General features: G+C 42.7%; 1 non-coding gene across 1 annotated transcript; it reads left to right on the top strand.

The window, feature by feature from the left end:
- Positions 1-1,852: 1,852 nt before the first annotated feature.
- On the top strand, positions 1,853-1,925 carry trnar-ccg. Its single transcript has one exon. It is a non-coding gene; the product is annotated as a tRNA-Arg (tRNA).
- Positions 1,926-5,996: the final 4,071 nt, after the last annotated feature.

Genomic DNA, 5,996 nt, shown 5'->3' with positions numbered 1-5,996 from the left:
CATTGGACCTGGCAGTCATAGCAGCCCCACTGCTGCCTGCCCACTTCCGCTGTCCTTGGGAGCCGTGTTTCACGCTGGGCGGGCCTCAATTGGTCTGCCCGCGGAAAATGGCGGCACGGACCTGATCGCGGGCAGCCATCAGGTCCGCGCCCATCCGCGTCCACTCCCACTCCTGCACGGACCACCAGACAGGCAGAAAATTCTGCCCTCTGTTTCCTGTTAGTTAGCCAGTCCTCTCTCCATGCTAATAAATCACCCCTACACCATGAGCTCTCATCCTCAGCAGTGTCCTTTTATGTGGCACCTTACAGAATGACTTTTGGAAATCCAAACATACTGCAAAATTTCCCCCATCTCCAGTGCTGTGCATTTGTTATGAGTGTGAGGTTTTATAAGATGGTTATGTTTTAAACTGTCTATTTAATAGAAATTAAAATGGAGTAATGGCGAGGGGCAATGTGATCTCCTACTAGTTCTGCCCAACGGTAAGCAATGGTTGCTATGGGCACGGTATGCAGTGCGTGTAACATATAAACATGACATGGGGTTTTTGATCGTGTTAGGAAGTTAAGGGGAAATATATTTTCTTTAGTTTAGTGTATTGGTTGTCTGCTAACTAATGTTCAGTTGTTATAGATTTTAATTTGTTTGCTACAGGGAAGGTCGTCAAATGTGAAAGTTTGTCATGTGACTCTTTCAGTCAGTCACTGGGAATTCAGCTCTCTTAGTTAACAGTTATTGGTGCTGACAGGGATTGTAATAGACTATCAAATTCATTTCGTATCCTCCATTCCCTCAGCATTCCAAAGGGACCATTCCCTCTGTGGTGCCCTGGTCTATTTCTGAACCATTCCCCATAACCCCTCCCAACTCACTTTTCCTTGCAAGTATGGGAGATGCAACACCTGTCCTTTTGCCTTCTCTCTGCTCACCATCCACGCCCCAAATACTTTTTTCAGGTGAAACAGTAACTAGCGCCTTCATCTTTCAATTTATTATACTGTATTTTCAGGTCACAATGCAGTCTGATCTACATTACAGAGGCCAAACACAGATTGGGCGATCACTTTACCAAACACCACCATTCAGTCTGCGAATGTGACCCTGAGCTTGCGGCCACCTACCATTTTAATTCTCCACCTCGCTCTCACACCCACCTCTCTGTTCTCAGCCTCCTGTAATGTTCCAGTGAAGCTCAATGTAAGTTCGAGGAACAACACGTCATTTTTTGATTAGACACTTTACATCCTTCCAGAGTCACACTGAGTTCAACAATTTCAGACTGTAATCTCTGACACCCCCATTTAATTCCTTTCTCAATGCATGTTTCAGTCTTAACCTTGTCTTTCTCTTAGGTAGCTTTCAGATGGCAGCTGTTCATTATTCTGCCATTCACACCTCCTCTGGGCACATCTTTTGTTTCTTTACTTGTCCCATTACCAATCCCTTTGGCTCTGCATCACCAAATCTTTTGTCATTTAATGTCTCCCATCTACCACCCTGTTTTGGACCTGCCCTGTTGTTCTTGTTCCACCCTCACCCCTTTCCCTTGTTTAAAAACTATCACTTTTCAAATTTTTCCTTTTCTGACGAAAGTCATTGACCTGAAACTTTACCTCAATTTCTTTCTCCACAGATGCTGCCAGACCTGCTGATTAGTTCCAGCATTTTCACTTTTTAATACACATGAGTCAGTCAGATCCAATCACCCGATGATTACTGGGACCTTTGGAATTGCGACAATGCGGTTCTGTTTGGAAAGAAAGGGGCTGGTCCACAAAAACATCAAATCTTCCACTGATCACATGGAGAGAAAGAGCAAATTGCAAGCTCTGAGCTTTAATGATGTGCAGCCCCAGTGGCCTAATGGATAAGGCACTGGTTTCCGGAGCCAGGGATTGTGGGTTCAAGTCCCATCTGGGGTGAGATAGATTTTGGGCTAGAAACAAATTTCTAAAGATCTTCCCTGATCATTATTCTGTGACAGAAAGGTAGCTTTTGTTTGGAAATAATATCACCTGCATTTTCCAGGCAAATATAGTCAAAGAAATCTATATCACGGTTTGAGGTCATTCATCCCATCTTGCCTGTGCTGGCTGTAAACAAGCGATCCCGCCTAATCCCTCTTTCTAACTCTTGGTCCACTGCTCTGTGACTTTCACACTTAAAAATTTGACCCTTGTATTGTTGAATCTGATGGAGGTTTCTAACTCTAGCGCATTTTCAATTCCCCAGCCCCCGCTGGCTGGAGAAAATATCTCACCTGTTCTGCTCTGATTGTTTTATCAAAGAATTAATTCTATATCCACTGGGAATTGAATTCGCTGCTAAGAGAAGAAGATCCTTCCTGTCCACTCCAGTCAGGCTCCTCATAATTTGAACACATTAATTAAATATCAGAATGAACAGTATGGGGTTGGTCCTATGACAATCTTGATATAAATCTGCCTTAAATTTTTGCACCCTCAGATAGACCCAGTGGCCTAATGGATAAGGCACTAGATTCTGGTACTAGGGATTGTGGATTCATGTCCCATCTGTGGATTTTGAGCTCAAAACAAATATCTGAAGACAATTCCTTGCTGATTATTCTGTATCAGACAGGCAACAATGCCAAAGGAGCTTTCCAGGCAAATAAAATCAAAATTTATCTTGCAGTGGGAGACCATTGATCCCACCTGTCTGTGTTGCCTGTAAACAAGTGATCCAGCCTAATCCCACTTTCTACTGTTGTGATACTGACACTTCATGTGTTACCCTGTTATTGTTATATGTGCTGAGAGTTTCGAACTCTACCACATTTTCAGATCCCCAGACCCCTCTGGGTAGAAAAAAGAGTCTCCTTCAATCCCCTCTGATGGTTTAATCAAAGTGTTAGATCTATATTTAGCGGTAATTGAATTTTCTGCTCAGGGAAGTAGATCCTTCCTATCCACTCCATCCAGGCTCCCCATAATTTGAACACATCAATTAAATACCTGAATGAACTGGCTGGGATTGTTCCTATAACTACAATCCCGATATAAATCTGCCTTAAATTCTTCTGTCCCACTTGATTTTTCTTTCCACTGATCTCAGTGGAATCCACTCCATTTATTGTCTGACTGGATTTTCAATCTGTAAGATTGCTGTTGATTTTAATCCTCACCACCTCCAATATTGAAGCTACTTGTTTCCAGGAGTAACACATGCCAGTGGAAGTTCCATTTGAATCAAAGAAGTAATTCCCTCTCAGAATGCTGCAATTCAGAAGAATTGATCCTTTAGATTGAGCCATGGACGATTAGTCTTATTACAGTGAACGCCTCGCAGGGAGACAGTTGCATGCTATGTGGCGAGTTTGAAGCAGTTAACAGAACATTGTGAGTTTGGTACATCTCTAAATGAAATGCTCAGAGATCATTCAGTGTGCGGTGTGAGTGAGGACACGATTCAGAAGAGTTTATTGTCCGAGGCGAATTTGGATTTAAAGAAGGCGCTGAGATAGCACCAGATTCAAAAGCCATACAGGGCGTGCAAAATGGCATCATCCTCCACATCGGGTGGGAAACCCCAACCAAAAAGGGCGCAGAAATGCAAGACTCTGCTGAGAAGTGGGAAACAGCCAGAAAATGAGAAAAAATGACTTAGCAGTGAAAACAAGGAATAATTTCAATAGAGGTGAAACAAGCAATCTTATAATGATTGGCAGTTTAAAAAAAATCAAATTTATTATTGTCACAGAAATGGACACCCAATGAGATAGTGCAAGGAAAGATTCAAGCAGGTTTTTAAACAAAATAAAAAACCCATTGAGATCTACAATGTAGAAGAGCCTGAAACAACAAATTCAGACATTTACTCATTGTTTAATCTGAATGTTGCATAGACAGAATCAATGTATATAACAGTGAAAGTAAATGGCAAACCTATTGGAATGGAAGTGGATACAGGAGCTTCCACTACAGTAATTGAAGATCATACCTTTAGATATCTGAATAATGGGGAACATCAATTAAATTTAGAAGTAACAACTGCCCAATTAAAAACATACACGGGTGAAGACATTCAAGTCAGAAGCATAAGTAGAGTAATTGTCCATTATGGAAGCCAATGGGCAAAGCTATCCTTAACGGTGTTAGAAGGCAAGGAGCTAAGCCTCCTGAGGTGAAACTGGCTAAAGGAGATTAAGTTAGAATGGGCTGAAATTTTCCAATTGAGAGCAAGTGGGCTACCAGAGCTACTTTGAAAGTACTCCACCGTCTTTAAGGATGAACTGTGGAAAATCTAAGACCTGCAGGCCAAGATTCATGTGGAGCCTCTCACTTCCTGAAGGCGAGAACAGTTCCATATGCCCTGCAGGAAAAAGTTGACATTGAACTGAACAGGCTAGAGAAAGTGGGCATTATACAACTTGTTCAGTTCTCAGAATGGGCAGCACCCATAGTCCCCGTCCTTAAACCCAACCAGAGTGTCCCAATTTGTGGAGACTGCAAACTGATAGTTAATAAAGTAGCTAAGCCAGACAGGCACCCCATTCCAACAATCGAAGACCTGTATACCAAGCTGGCAGGAGGGACAATGTAGACAAAGCTTAACATGATTCAGATTAATCAGCAACTAGAGTTGGATAATGCCTCCTGGGAATTTGTCACAATTAATACATACAAAGGGTTGTACCAATGTACACGATTGCCTATCAGTGTCTACTCCGCTTGTGCCATCTTTCAGAGAAAAATGGAAATCTTACTGCAGGGACTGCTCCAGTTGTAGTCTATTTAGACAATGTATTAGAGACAGGATTCACTGAAAAAGAGCACATGGCAAACTTAGAAGAAATCTAAAAAGGTTTCTTGCAGGCTGGAATGTGTTTAAAAAAAAGAAAAGTGCAAGTTCCAAGCGAGGGAGGTAATCTTTCTGGGTCACTGGGTAGATTCACAGGGCCTCCACCCGGTTGAGGAGAAAGTGAGAGCCATAAGAGAGGCACCTGCACCAAAGAATGCCTCAGAGCTCAAACCATTCCTAGGAATGATCAAACATTATGGGCGGTTCTTACCCAATTTGTCTACAGTGCTGGCCTCCCCCCACTGTATTCTCCATTCAGAAAGAACCAACATTGGTCTTGGGAGGTGCCCCAGAAAGAAGCTTTCATAAAGGTGAAACAATTGCTGCACTTGTCCAAACTATCAGTGCATTATGAGCAGATGAAAGGATTGTTGCTGACATGTGACCCATCTCCCTATACAGTGGGAGCAGTGCTCTCTTATTGGATGGACAACGGCACACAACGGCCTAAAGGTTATGTGTCAAGTACACTCACCACAGCAGAAAGGGGATACTCGCAGATAGAAAAAGGGGGCCTGTCAATCATCTTTGGTGTCAAGAAATTTCACCAGTACATACACGGCTGAACCATTTTACAATTGTTTCAGACCACAAACCATTGCTAGGATTGTTCAATGAGGACAAGGCTATACCACCCATAGCCTCAGCAGGAATACAACGGTGGATTTTCATTCTAGCAGCATAAAAATACATTTTCGTACATAGGTCTGGAAATCAAAGTGCAAACACCGATGCACTTAGTCATTTGCCTTTACGGGAAAATGTTGAGGATGCCCCAGTTCCACAGGAGTTTGTTTTGTTGCTAAATTTCTTAGATTCCTCACCGGTACGCACTCGACAGATCAGAGACTGGACAGGTCAGGACCTATTCCTATCCCCAATACGAGAACAAGTGCTACATGGTTGGTCACAGGAGACCGTATCTGACAAAATGAAACCGCACTTCAACAGAAGACATGATATAACCAGCCAGTATTGCATTTTATTGTGGGGAACACGAGTGATAGCTCCTCCAAAGGGAAGGGAGCCACCTTTCATTGATTTATCTGATTTCAACTGAACCCCGCCTCTCTCCTCGCTAATGTAAAGTGAATTCCTGATCTCTCCTTGCTGTTTTAAACTGAACTCCTGACTCACCTCATTGTTTTAAACGAACTCCTCGATCTCTCCTT

The sequence above is a fragment of the Carcharodon carcharias genome, chromosome 18, assembly GCF_017639515.1.
Source record: "Carcharodon carcharias isolate sCarCar2 chromosome 18, sCarCar2.pri, whole genome shotgun sequence".
NCBI lineage: Eukaryota > Metazoa > Chordata > Chondrichthyes > Lamniformes > Lamnidae > Carcharodon > Carcharodon carcharias.
The sequence above is the reverse complement of the archived record's forward strand: the minus strand, read 5'-3'. Positions and strand labels throughout refer to the sequence as shown.